The sequence below is a fragment of the Schistocerca americana genome, chromosome 6 (assembly GCF_021461395.2).
Source record: "Schistocerca americana isolate TAMUIC-IGC-003095 chromosome 6, iqSchAmer2.1, whole genome shotgun sequence".
NCBI lineage: Eukaryota > Metazoa > Arthropoda > Insecta > Orthoptera > Acrididae > Schistocerca > Schistocerca americana.
In genome coordinates this window covers 411,106,699-411,120,310 of record NC_060124.1, presented here as the reverse complement: position 1 = coordinate 411,120,310, position 13,612 = coordinate 411,106,699, and the positions used below count along the sequence as shown (strand labels likewise).

General features: G+C 44.5%; 1 non-coding gene across 1 annotated transcript; it reads right to left on the bottom strand.

The window, feature by feature from the left end:
* Positions 1–703: 703 nt before the first annotated feature.
* Trnai-uau lies at positions 704–777 on the bottom strand. The gene has a single exon. It is a non-coding gene; the product is annotated as a tRNA-Ile (tRNA).
* Between the last annotated feature and the right edge of the window lie 12,835 nt (positions 778–13,612).

Below are 13,612 nucleotides of genomic sequence, written 5' to 3'. Positions count from 1 at the left end.
GAAATCTTATGGGACATAACTGCTATGGTCATCAGTCCCTAAGCTTACACACTACTTAACCTAAATTATCCTAAGGACATACATACACACCCATACCCGAGGGAGGACTCGAACCTCCTCCCAGACCAGCCGCACAGTCCATGACTGCAGCGCCATAGACCGCTCAGCTAATCCCGCGCGACAAGTCGGCGTTCCAAAACATCGCAAAGATGTTCAGTAGGATTCAGCTCAGGACTGTGCGCAGCCTAGTACATTACAGGGATGCTATTGTCGTGTAACCACTCCGCCACAGGCCGTGCATTATGAACAGGCACTCGATGGTGTTAAAAGATTCAGTCGCCATCCCCGAATTGTTCTCCAACAGTGGGAAGCAAGAAGGTGCTTAAAACATGAATGTAGGACTGTCTGTGATATTGCCACGGCCGGCCGGAGTGGCCGTGAGGTTCTAGGCGCTACAGTCTGGAGCCGAGCGCCCGCTACGGTCGCAGGTTCGAATCCTGCCTCGGGTATGGATGTGTGTGATGTCCTTAGGTTAGTTAGGCTTAATTAGTTCTAAGTTCCAGGCGACTGATGACCTCAGAAGTTAAGTCAAATAGTGCTCAGAGCCATTTGAACCATTTTGATGTTAAATGATGACTAACTGAAACCCTCAGTTGCCGACAGGTATTGTTGATATACCTCGATGTTGACAGCTGAAAATGTGTGCCCCGACCGGGACTCGAACCCGGGATCTCCTGCTTATATGGCAGACGCTCTATCCATCTGAGCCACCGAGGACACAGATGAATAGCACGACTGCAGGGACTTATCCCTTGCACGCTTCCCGTGAGACTCACATTCCCAACTGTCCACAATCCTACCTATGTAATGTACCTTATAGAGATTTGCCCATTCACTCATTACTCACGCACGCTTTTGCGATTCCCGTAAGAGTTTGGGCAACCTGTGCGCATTCCATTGATATTGCCACGCAAAACAACAAGGGGCGCAAGACCCCTCCATGAAAAAACCATAACACCACACCTGTTGGCATTACACGCGCTGGCAGATGACGTTCACCGGGCATTCGCCATACCCATACCCTGCCATCGGATCGCCACATTATGTACCGTGACTCGTCACTCCACACAACGTTTTTCCACTGTTCAATCGCCCAGTGTTTACGATCCTTACATCAAGCGAGGCGTCGTTTGGCATTTACCGGCGTGATGTGTGGCTTATGAGCAGCCGCTCGACACTGAAATCCAAGTTTTCTCACCTCCCGCCTGTCGTAGTACTTGCAGTGGATCCTGATGCAGTTTGGGATTCCTGTGTGATGGTCTGGATAGATGTCTGCCTATTACATATTACGACCCTCTTCAACTGTCGGCGGGCTCTGTCAGTCAACAGACGAGGTCAGCCTGTACGCTTTCGTACTGTACGTGTCCCTTCACGTTTCCACTTCACTATCACGTCGTAAACAGTCAACCTAGGGATGTTTAGGAGTGTGGGAATCTCGCGCACAGATGTATGACACAGTTGACACCCAATCATGTGACCACGTTCTAAGGCCATGAGTTCCGCAGAGTGCCCCATTCTGCTCTCTCACGATGTCTAATGACTGCTGAGGTCGCTGATATGGAGTACCTGGCAGTAGGTGGCAGTACAGTGCAGCTAATAAGAAAAACGTGTGTTTTGTGGGGTATCTGCATACTTTTGATCACATAGTGTACTTTAGCAGACATTTTTATGAACGATTTAGAATGTAAGTTCTTTGCTAAGTTTCCACAACAAAAAGACAAGACTATATATTATAATCCTTATGTCGATGACAGCTTGCTACTGTTAGAGAGTGACGAGAATGAGGTTACCGCATTTGCTCAAGCCATAGGCAGCATGCACCAAAAAATACCTTTTACTACAGAAGTAGAAGAAGCTAGCTCCATTAACTATTTAGACCTTACTATTAAGAAAGTTGATAACAGACATAAATTTTCGATTTTCAGAAAGCGTACATATACAGATACTGTTATCGGTGCTGGTTCAAATGGTTCAAATGGCTCTATACACTATGGGACTTAACATCTGAGGTCATCAGTCCCCTAGACTTTGAACTGCTTAAACCTAACTAACCTAAGCACATCACACACATCCATGCCCGAGGCAGGATTCGAACCTGCGACCGCAGCAGCAGAGTGGTTCCGGACTGAAGCGCCTAGAACCGCTCGGCCACAGCGGCCGGCGTTATCTGTGCCTGTTCATGCCATATACCACGATATAAAAGGACCTTTTTCACCTCAGTATTTACCGACTCTATCGATTACCATTAGCCGACAATGAAATACGCCAAGAACTTAGTACCTTAAAGCAAATAGCAGTAACCAACGGTTTTTCTGTAAATAATGTTATGCGTCCTTACAATAGGATAAAAAAATAGAATATAAATAGCAGGCAAGTGCACAATTACCCAGAAAAAAGAAGTAATAAAGAAAAATTGCAAACAATTCCAATGAAATTTTACGGAAAAATGTCCCAGCAAATAGAAAAATGTTTCAGGAAATCTAAGGTTAGATGCGGTTTTCAAGGTTAAAAACACAGTTGGCGATTCATAAAACACAGAGAAGACACTGAAGGCATATGCACACGTTAAAAGTCGGCCACAGTATTAAAAACACTCCAGAACAACACACTTTAAACCGACTTGGAGCACACATGATGAAGAATAAAACTGCCAGGTGGGACCTGCTGAGGGAGAGGCTGGAGAGGATGGAAAAGGAGGGGACGGCAAGGTGTAGCAGGGGAGGGGGCAGGATGAAAAGAGTAGGGACGTCAGTGGGTACACCAAGAGGTAGGAGACTGGGGGGGGGGGGCAGGAGATGAAGAGGGAAGACAAAGCAGGAGGGAATGCAGAGACAATGAAGGGGAGCACAAGAGAGGGATGGGGAGTAGGAGGTGAAAGCCACTCAGGAGAGAAGGGAGGGGGAGGAGAGGGAGCCCTGAGGAGGAGGCAGGAGGAAGATGGGGTTAGAGTTGGTAGGAAGGGTAGATGTCAGGGCAAAGCTCATCATCCAGGAGGGGTAGATGGTGGAAGTTGCTTTGGGAAAGGAGGCGGAGGGTGTGGAGATGGAGAGAGGGTGGGACACATTGGTAAAGGTGCAGCAATGGGCTGGGGGTGGAGAGCAAGGGAGACAGCAGGGGGTGAGGGGGGTCAATGCGGCAGACAATATATAGTGTGCGGATGTGTTCAAGGAAAAGGAGAAGGTGGTGAAAGGGGATGAGGTCGTAGAGGATGCACGTGGGGGACAGAAGGCGGATGTGGAAGGCAAGGCGGAGCGCATGGCGTTCGAGGATTTGGAGGGATTTATAGGACCTGGGAGGGGCAGAAATCAAAACCACTCTGGCATAACAGAGGATGCGGAGGATCAAGGATTTGTAGGTGTGAAGGATGGTGGAAAGATGCAGACCCCATGTCCGGCGGGACAGGAGTTTCAGGAGGCGGAGTCTGTCGTGAGCTTTGTGTTGGATGGTCAGGAGATGAGGAGTCCAGGTGAGGTGGCGGTTGAGGATGAGGCCAAGGTATTTGGGGAGGTGGATAGGATGGCCATAAATTGTGAGGCAGAAATCATGGAGATGTAAGGAGCAGATGGTGTGGCCTATGATGATCACCTGGGTCTTGGAGGGGTTGATACGGAGGAACCACTGGCTGCACCAAGTGGTGAATTGGTCAAGGTGGGTTTGGAAGGTACTTTGGGACCGTTGAAGGGTAGGATAAAGGCCTAGCGACATCTATGGAGCATGTAGGCAAACATATTTCTGGTAGCTATTGCATTTCAGTATGTTTTGTACAGTAACGCCAGTTGAGGAATGGCAGTGTGGACGATGTGGCCAATTTTACACCATATTTTAGTTCTATGTGACGATGCTTTGCTGAGTGTATTTATATGTTTTGATGATGCCATTATGGCTTTATCACATTAGGACATGGTGTAGAACAGGTACACTTCACCTTATTTTATCTGTACATTCCCAGTTTGTATGAGAGTATATTGTGATGTGAAATATTGTATTGTTTTGAAAGATGAACTTCTCTGCTGATGACCTCCTCTCTGGCCAACTAAATTCTCGTCACTCCACCATCTTCGTATCCCTTGACCTTGAACGTGCATACGACCGTGCCTGGCACTCCAGTCTCCTCTTCAAGCTCCAAACCTTCACCCTTCTCATCAATTACATCCGCCTGATCGCCTCCTTCCTCTCCCGTCGCCCTTCCTATGTTACCATCCACAATACTGACTCCCATACCTTCTACCCCTCCACTGGTGTGCCCCAGGGCTCCATCTTCTCCCCTCTTCTCTACCTCTTCTATTCAGCAGACATGGCATCACCTCCTTCAATTTGCTGATGACACCGCCTTCCTTGCCCTCGCCCCCATCCTCCAACTCTCCCAGCGCCTTCTCCAATTCCACCTTGACCTGTTCACCACTTGGTGCAACCAGTGGCTGCTCAAGGTCAATCCTTCCAAAACTCAGGCAATCCTCATAGGCAATACCACACCTTCCTTCCGTCTCCTGGATTCTTGCCTTACCATCTATGGCCACCCCATTACCCTCATCTCCACCCTCAAGTATTTTGGTGTCAACCTCGACTGCCGCCTTTCCTGGACTTCCCATCTCCAGACAGTCTCCTAAAACTCCTCTCTGGCCAGACATGGGGTTTGGACCCTTCTCTATCCTCCACACTTATAAATCCCTGATCCACCCCATCCTCTGCTATGCTCATCCCACCTGGATTTCTGCCCCTCCCACCTACTATAAGTCCCTCCAAATCCTTGAATGCCATGCACTTTGCCTCGCCTATCGCATCTGTCTCCCATTCCCCACGTGGATCCTATATGACTACCCACACCTTCTCCTTTTCCTCAAACAGATACGGATCCTTTACACCTCCCGCAAGCATGATCCCCCACACCTGCTTGTCTCTCCCATCCTCGCCCATCCCAGCCCACTGCCACACCTGTATTCTTGCATCCCACCTGCTCTCCATCTTCACACCCTTCATACCGTTGCCCAAGGTGGCTTCCGCCTACTCCCCCTCCCTGATGATGTCCTTGTTCCCTCCATCTACTACTCCTACCAGCTCTGACTCTCCCCTCTAATTCCCCACTTTTCTCCCAGGGCTCCCTCTCTCCCTCCTCACCTTCCTTTTTCCTCCTCCTCTCTCCCACGTCTCCCACTTCTACCCCCTCCCCTGGCTTCCAACCCCTCTCCTCTCCCCTCCCCCCACTCTCACTTCTTTCTCCCACTGGCTCCACCCCCCTCCTTCCCGCCCTCCTAGCTCTCCCTTCCACCTGGAGGCAGCCGCCCCTTCATCAGTGTGTTTGTGAGTGCTTCGCTGATGATCGTCACCAGTGTTTCTGTACGTCAGTGTTTCTCCATTATGTGGTACAGTGGTTTCATCATTCTACTCCAGTCAATGATATTTCAGGCCTAGTGTATAAAGGACGCACGAGAGATGTAGACTTTCTCCTCTACTATTCGACCTGTGTATCGAAGAGGCAAAAAAGATCCAAGAAATGTTCAAAAGTGTGAATAAAATTCAAGGGAAAGGATATCAACGTTGTTATAAGTTGATGATCTCTGTGAAACTGAGGAAGAAGTACAGGATCTGTCGAATGGGATGACCAATCTAGTGATCACAGAGTCTCAAGTGACAGTAAACGAGATAAAAACGATAATATGAAGAAGCAGCAGAAATGAAATTAGCGGTAAACTTAGCATCAGTGGGATGGGGGAATTCTGCATCCTTGGAAGCAAAATAACGCGCGATGGATGACATACGAAACATCACCTATCAGTCAGAGAGGTCACTATCCACCAAAAGAAGTCTACTATTTTCAATTACAAGCCTTTATTTAAGACAAAAATTACTGATAATGTATGTCGAAACGGGGATCCTGGACCGTGGGAAAACCAGAAAAGATGAAGGTGCTCAAACTGAAACGGCCTGTGTGGTGAAGGAAACGATGGGCGTGGCAAGTGGCTGGGTTGTGAGGCCGTGAATACTTCATAAGTTTTGAATACATTTATTACCACTTCAGTAAGTCAGATCGCATGAGTAAGATTAACACACAAGGAAAATGAACGCACTCAATCTAAAAATACGCATCAACTTAGCATCTAGCATAACATACCAAACGGTAAAATTCCTGCTCTTCAAAATAATTTTAGCTTTGCAATAACAAGGAGGGCACATAGCAATAAACAACTACACCAACAACCATACCAACTCGAAATAATTCAAGACAATAAAATAGAAAGATTCTAGCCCAGGAAACAATACCTAAAATTAAATCAGCTGCAGCCGAAACACCAAGCTCTAAAACTAGTACAAATATAACTAATGAACAAGAGAAACAGTAAACAAATAATTGAGGCACAATGAAGCTGGCTACACAATACTGGCCATAGGGCAAAATAAATCAGACCAGTAATTCAACCACGACCAGCAATCTGAAAGTCAGGAAGGTAAAACAGATAAGCACAACTGACGATAATATAAGGGCCACCTTTAAGGTTTAACAGGCACAGAATCCGCTCCAATTGCCAGTTACTCCAGCTAACAACACTAACCCTTGCAACGGCCCCGCCTTTATTACACTACAGGCTGTCTCAAAAAGAATATACGTATTTTGAACGCATATACACTCCTGGAAATGGAAAAAAGAACACATTGACACCGGTGTGTCAGACCCACCATACTTGCTCCGGACACTGCGAGAGGGCTGTACAAGCAATGATCACACGCACGGCACAGCGGACACACCAGGAACCGCAGTGTTGGCCGTCGAATGGCGCTAGCTGCGCAGCATTTGTGCACCGCCGCCGTCAGTGTCAGCCAGTTTGCCGTGGCATACGGAGCTCCATCGCAGTCTTTAACACTGGTAGCATGCCGCGACAGCGTGGACGTGAACCGTATGTGCAGTTGACGGACTTTGAGCGAAGGCGTATAGTGGGCATGCGGGAGGCCGGGTGGACGTACCGCCGAATTGCTCAACACGTGGGGCGTGAGGTCTCCACAGTACATCGATGTTGTCGCCAGTGGTCGGCGGAAGGTGCACGTGCCCGTCGACCTGGGACCGGACCGCAGCGACGCACGAATGCACGCCAAGACCGTAGGATCCTACGCAGTGCCGTAGGGGACCGCACCGCCACTTACCAGCAAATTAGGGACACTGTTGCTCCTGGGGTATCGGCGAGGACCATTCGCAACCGTCTCCATGAAGCTGGGCTACGGTCCCGCACACCGTTAGGCCGTCTTCCGCTCACGCCCCAACATCGTGCAGCACGCCTCCAGTGGTGTCGCGACAGGCGTGAATGGAGGGACGAATGGAGACGTGTCATCTTCAGCGATGAGAGTCGCTTCTGCCTTGGTGCCAATGATGGTCGTATGCGTGTTTGGCGCCGTGCAAGTGAGCGCCACAATCAGGACTGCATACGACCGAGGCACACAGGGCCAACACCCGGCATCATGGTGTGGGGAGCGATCTCCTACACTGGCCGTACACCACTAGTGATCGTCGAGGGGACACTGAATAGTGCACGGTACATCCAAACCGTCATCGAACCCATCGTTCTACCATTCCTAGACCGGCAAGGGAACTTGCTGTTCCAACAGGACAATGCACGTCCGCATGTATCCCGTGCCACCCAACGTGCTCTAGAAGGTGTAAGTCAACTACCCTGGCCAGCAAGATCTCCGGATCTGTCCCCCATTGAGCATGTTTGGGACTGGATGAAGCGTCGTCTCACGCGGTCTGCACGTCCAGCACGAACGCTGGTCCAACTGAGGCGCCAGGTGGAAATGGCATGGCAAGTCGTTCCACAGGACTACATCCAGCATCTCTACGATCGTCTCCATGGGAGAATAGCAGCCTGCATTGCTGCGAAAGGTGGATATACACTGTACTAGTGCCGACATTGTGCATGCTCTGTTGCCTGTGTTTATGTGCCTGTGGTTCTGTCAGTGTGATCATGTGATGTATCTGACCCCAGGAATGTGTCAATAAAGTTTCCCCTTCCTGGGACAATGAATTCACGGTGTTCTTATTTCAATTTCCAGGAGTGTATTTATTAAACTATTAGACCCACAAATATGAGACTTGGGACACATATTTAAGACTCTCTCAAGATTAGGTTACAGAGAGACGAACAATGTCACATCGATATTCGAATCCCTTCATACGCGGGTAACTATGTCCATCGTCACTGACGTTATGGCACACATTCTTCTACTCATCTAGATTCTGTGGTAGTGTTGGTGCATAAAACTTTGTTCTTAATGACGTTCCACAGGAAGAAGTCACAGGACGTCAAATCCGGTGACCATGGAGGTCAGCTAAGAAGTACTAAGTCGCCGGGTGTGTAATGACCAATCCAACGGCTCAGCCGAGTTTCATTCAGATATTCGCGCACTTGGCGACTCACGTGATGGGATATCCCTTCTTGTTGAAAAATGAAGTTGTCCACATTCAACCTCGGAAACAACGAGTTTTGTAGCATAGCAAGATACTGCTCACCGTTAACCATGTTTCCATCAAAAAAGAATGGGCCGTAGGCAGATGAGTGGGATATCGCAAAAAACACATTGACTTTCGACGAATTTCGTGCATGTCAAATATGTGCCTGTGAGTTCTGTAGACCCCAAATTCGAACATTGCTTTTTTTTAATTTTTCAATTCAGGTGAAAAGTCGCTTCATCACTGAATACGATGCGTTGTGCGAAAGTGTTATCATTGTCAATAACATTCTGCAGCTCGTCAGAAAACGCCGCGCGTTTGCGTTTTTTAGTCAGGATGTAGAGCCGAAAATAGCTGTAGCGTGTGCGGCTTCATAACCAACCGACGTCTCAAAACATGCCAAATCGTTGTTACAGGCAGTTCTAACTCCCAACTGGCATGACGAGTTGATTTCATAGGACTACGTTGCAAAGCGATTTGAATTAAATTCATTGAAACGAAATCAGTGGACCCAACGGAAATGAAATTAATTACATGAAGTCACATAAAATGAAGTCAGTCAAATTCGTTCAGGAAGCCTGATTATGACGAGATCCAGATTAGAATCAATAGTGCTAGAAATTTTCTTTTGTTGTGACATGTTTGTTACAATGTAGGCGTTGCGTTTTTGAACGAGTAATAACAAAAATATCATTGATAACAAGGTCTACACTTTCTTAGATTCATTAGAAATTTCTTATACTGGCTGTTGTCAACCCTAGATGCGTATGCTTAACACCACACAGAACACAAATCCCAAATATTGTGAACGATTTAATAACGGCAGCTCGCCCGGCATACGATGCTGGAACAGCGTGCGCAATATACGCACAAAATCTAATTCAAAGCTCTCAACGCTCTACACCCGCTAACAAACCAAAACCCGCCGCTATAAGATACAACGTGAACCATGGGTACGCCACACAACACTGCAGTCTCTGATAGATCGTACGCACGAGATTTAGAACAACGTAGTAGTAGTAGTAGCTTCATTCATCTGTAGAGCTCTTTTTACAGGGATATAGGACATGTCAAGGTATTTACAAATTTAGATCAATTTAAAATAAGCTAATTCGTATACACATATATTTACAGACTTCTAGTTAGAGACAATAATTAGATTTACTCCTGGCATACAGTTCTTGTTTTACAAGTAACTTATTGAATAATGTAATGCCACATTGTTCACTCATATCTCACGATCAGTCACTGCACACACTATACACACATTGTTTTATAACACTTCACTCACTACACACACATACACACACACACACACACACACACACACACACACACACACTGGCGATCTCTTGGCCATTTTCTGCACCGCAACTTCCCACTTGCTATCCTGAAAAACTGAGTCAGTATCCCTCCATATGAGTGAGATGTTGAACTCAGAAAGAGGAAGAGGTGTTAGTGTTGTGCCATCATAGCTTGGGGGTAAGTATTTCTAGAAAGGAAAAAAAAGAAGGAAAAAGCATAAAGTGAAGGTGTTATGTGGAATGTTGGATATTTTATAATCATTATTATTATTATTATTTGTTTGTATAAAATTTTTTATGAAACCCTTTCTCTGTTTTAGTTAAGTAATCCGTCAGTGTATAAAATGTATTGTGTAACAGGTACTTTTTAGCTGCCTTTTAAATAAGTGTATTTTTGCTATTTCTTTAATTTCTTTTGGTAATTTATTGTACAGTTTTATTACTTGGTAGAAAATGCTGTTTTAAGTTTTATATTTATATCTCTTGTTGCATGGTCATGGACAGAGCTGTTTGTGCAGTAATTACCAATGTTAATTTTGATGTGTACAACTGTCTGGTAAATGTATTCACATGTTGCAGATAAAATTCCCAGTGTTCTGAACAGATCTTTACATTGAGCTCGACTAGTATTTTTGGTTATTATTTTTATGACTCTTTTCTGGAGTTTGAAAATTGTGTTCATATTTTGAGCATTTGTTCCCCAAAAAAAGAACGCCATAGCTAAGAACTGAGTGTACATACGAATAATATGTAACTAAAAGACACTGCATGTTACACACTGATGATAAGATTCTAAGGCATAACATGCTGATGACATTCTGTTTTCAAGTACCTTTGTGTGTTCACACCACTTCAACTGAGAATCAATATTCATTCCTAGAAATTTTGCATTTGTCATACAGTCTATAGAGGTGCCATCTACACTTAATTTAGCATTGTCATTTTTCCTCTTCAAACGGAAATTCGTGGCATTAATTTTCTTTATGTTCAATGTCACTTTAGTACTTATTGACCAATCATAAACTTCCTTGAGAGTTTAATTTGCTTTCTCTGCAAGCAGTTCTCCTGTTTTCTCAGTGAATATAATGTTGCTGCCATCAGCGAAGAGGATCTTTTCACCGCGAGTAACACTACTAGGAAAGTCATTGATGTATATCAGGAATGCCAGCCAGGGTGGCCGAGCAGTTCTAGGTGCTACAGTCTGGAACCGCGCGACTGCTATGGTCACAGGTTCGAATCCTGCCTCAGGTATGGATGTGTATGATGTCTTTAGGTTAGTTAGGTTTAAGTAGTTCTATGTTCTAGGGGCTGATGACCTCAGAAGTTGTCCCACAGTGCTCAGACCCATTTGAACCATTTATATCAGGAACAGTATTGGTCCTAATATGCTACGTTGTGGAACCCCTATGTTAATTATACTGTTTCTGATATGTGTTTTATTAACCGTTTAGATCTATTTGAAGTATGTGTTATGTCTACTCTTTGTACTCTATCTGTTAGGTATGATCGAAACTAGTCATTAGCTACCCCTTTTCTTCCTAATGCCTGTAATTTATTTAATAGAATCTCGTGGTCGACTGTATCAAACGCCTTAGAAAGATCTAAAAATATGCCTGTGACACACTCATATTTATCAAGTGCATCAAGTACAACTTTTGTGAATTCTACTATGGCTGACTCCGTATTTTTGCCACTTCAGAAACCAAACTGTGATTTGCTTAAATGATTGTATTAATTCAGGTAATTCATTAATCTGTCTTACATAATTACTTTTATCATTGTTGAGAATGCTGACAGCAGGGAAATGGGCAGGTAATTTTCTATGTCTTCTGCATTACCTTTCTTGAGGAAAGGTACAACTCTTGCCTGTTTTAACTGCTCTGGAAATGTCCCTGAAGTGAAGGATTCATTTATTATATTTGTTAAGGGGCCTTGTATAATCCCTATGCATTGTTTCAGTGCACGCATTGGAACGTCATCTAAGCCAACTGACTTTTTATTTTTTAGTTTCTTGACAGTTTTACTGACTTCATTCTCTGTGGTTGGAAATAACGTCATTGTTCAAAATGGTTCAAATGGCTCTGAGCACTATGGGACTCAACTGCTGAGGTCATTAGTCCCCTAGAACTTAGAACTAGTTAAACCTAACTAACCTAAGGACATCACAAACATCCATGCCCGAGGCAGGATTCGAACCTGCGACCATAGCGGTCTTGCGGTTCCAGACTGCAGCGCCTTTAACCGCACGGCCACTTCGGCTGGCTAACATCATTGTATTTAGTGCAACATTATTTACAGGTGTTATATTTGTTTGGGGGAATTTTTGCTGTAACTTCTCTGCAATACTTGAAAAATGCTCGTTTACATAGTTTACTAAGTGCTGTGGATTATTTATTACTTTATCCCCCTCCCTTAGCAGTATGTTATTCTGCGTTTGTTTACCTCTCTTGGTTTCCTTTTTTATAATATCCCAGGTGGCGTTGCTTTTACTCGCTGGATTATATATTATTTTGTCATTAAATGACTTCTTTGCAGCAATCAGTACCGTCCTATTGATCTTTTTTGTATCCGTGATAGAAATTAAAGAATTCTGGATCATTGCGAATCTTTTTCATGGAACGGAATGCTTAAGTGCTAGGGAGGACTTCTTAATACCTGCTGTTATTCATCTGTTTTTGTGAGATCTTGATACAGACATGCATACTTTTGGAAATGCCTTTTCAAAGTTCAGTTTAAACAATATGGAGAGTTTAGAGAATTTCATATTCACATTGGTTTCCTTATACACTTCATACCAGCTTCGTTTTTCAAGTGCCTTTGAAAAATTTTTTTTTACTTAGATTTCTGATAGATGTCGTTTCTAGGCTTGCAGTTTAGGGAATGATTCGATGCCTGACTTTACTGTTGTTATTTTACAGAGATGGTCTGATTGTCTAACATCTTTTACAGCTACACCTCATTTTTCTCTGTCCATATTTGTGGCCACGTGGTCAGTTACTGATGTGGTAATTCTTGTTGCACCATTGACCAATAGGGACATGCCAAAACTTTGAAGGATGTTTACGAAGGTGCTGCTGGATTCATTTATGATGTTAGTGTTGATGTTAATGTCCCCACACAGGATTATATTGTCCTTTGCACTTGAGACTTTATCTAGAACTTCTGTTAACTTATTGAAAGAAGTGTCCACACTACCACTGGGGGATCTATACACACACAAAATGATTAATTTCTTGGTGATATCAAGCCCCGTTAATTCAATAGCTGATATTTCAAAGTGTTTCTCTTCACTTACGGTACTGAGGTCATCTCCTGATTTGAACTGTGTTCCTTTTCTGATATAAATGCATGATCCTCCACACCTTGAAGTAGTTCTGCAGTAAGAGTTCGCCTTTTCATACAATGACAATACTACATGTTGGATTTCTGTGTCTCTACACCAGTCTCAGTAATACAAACTACTGTGCAATTCAAAGACTGGAGCTCAACTTCTAATAATTTTATTTTTTATTGATTGCATGTTTTGATGGAGGATTGTTAAGGCTGCGAAATGCCCCACGTTACTCTTTCCAATGGTTTGTTTTTCTTTGTGACATGCTAAATACCCACTTGAAGGAACTACAGCGTTTACAAAACAAACTGGTACGTACTGTAACGTCTCTTAGCAAAAGACGTATTATGTAATAAAGAGAAAGCATTATGTGTCATGTTTTGTTCTTGTATAGAATTATGTACTGGTTTTTTTATTTAGATAATATCTGTGTCGGCGAGTACTGAAACCGCCACAGACGATACTTATTAAATATCAAACAAA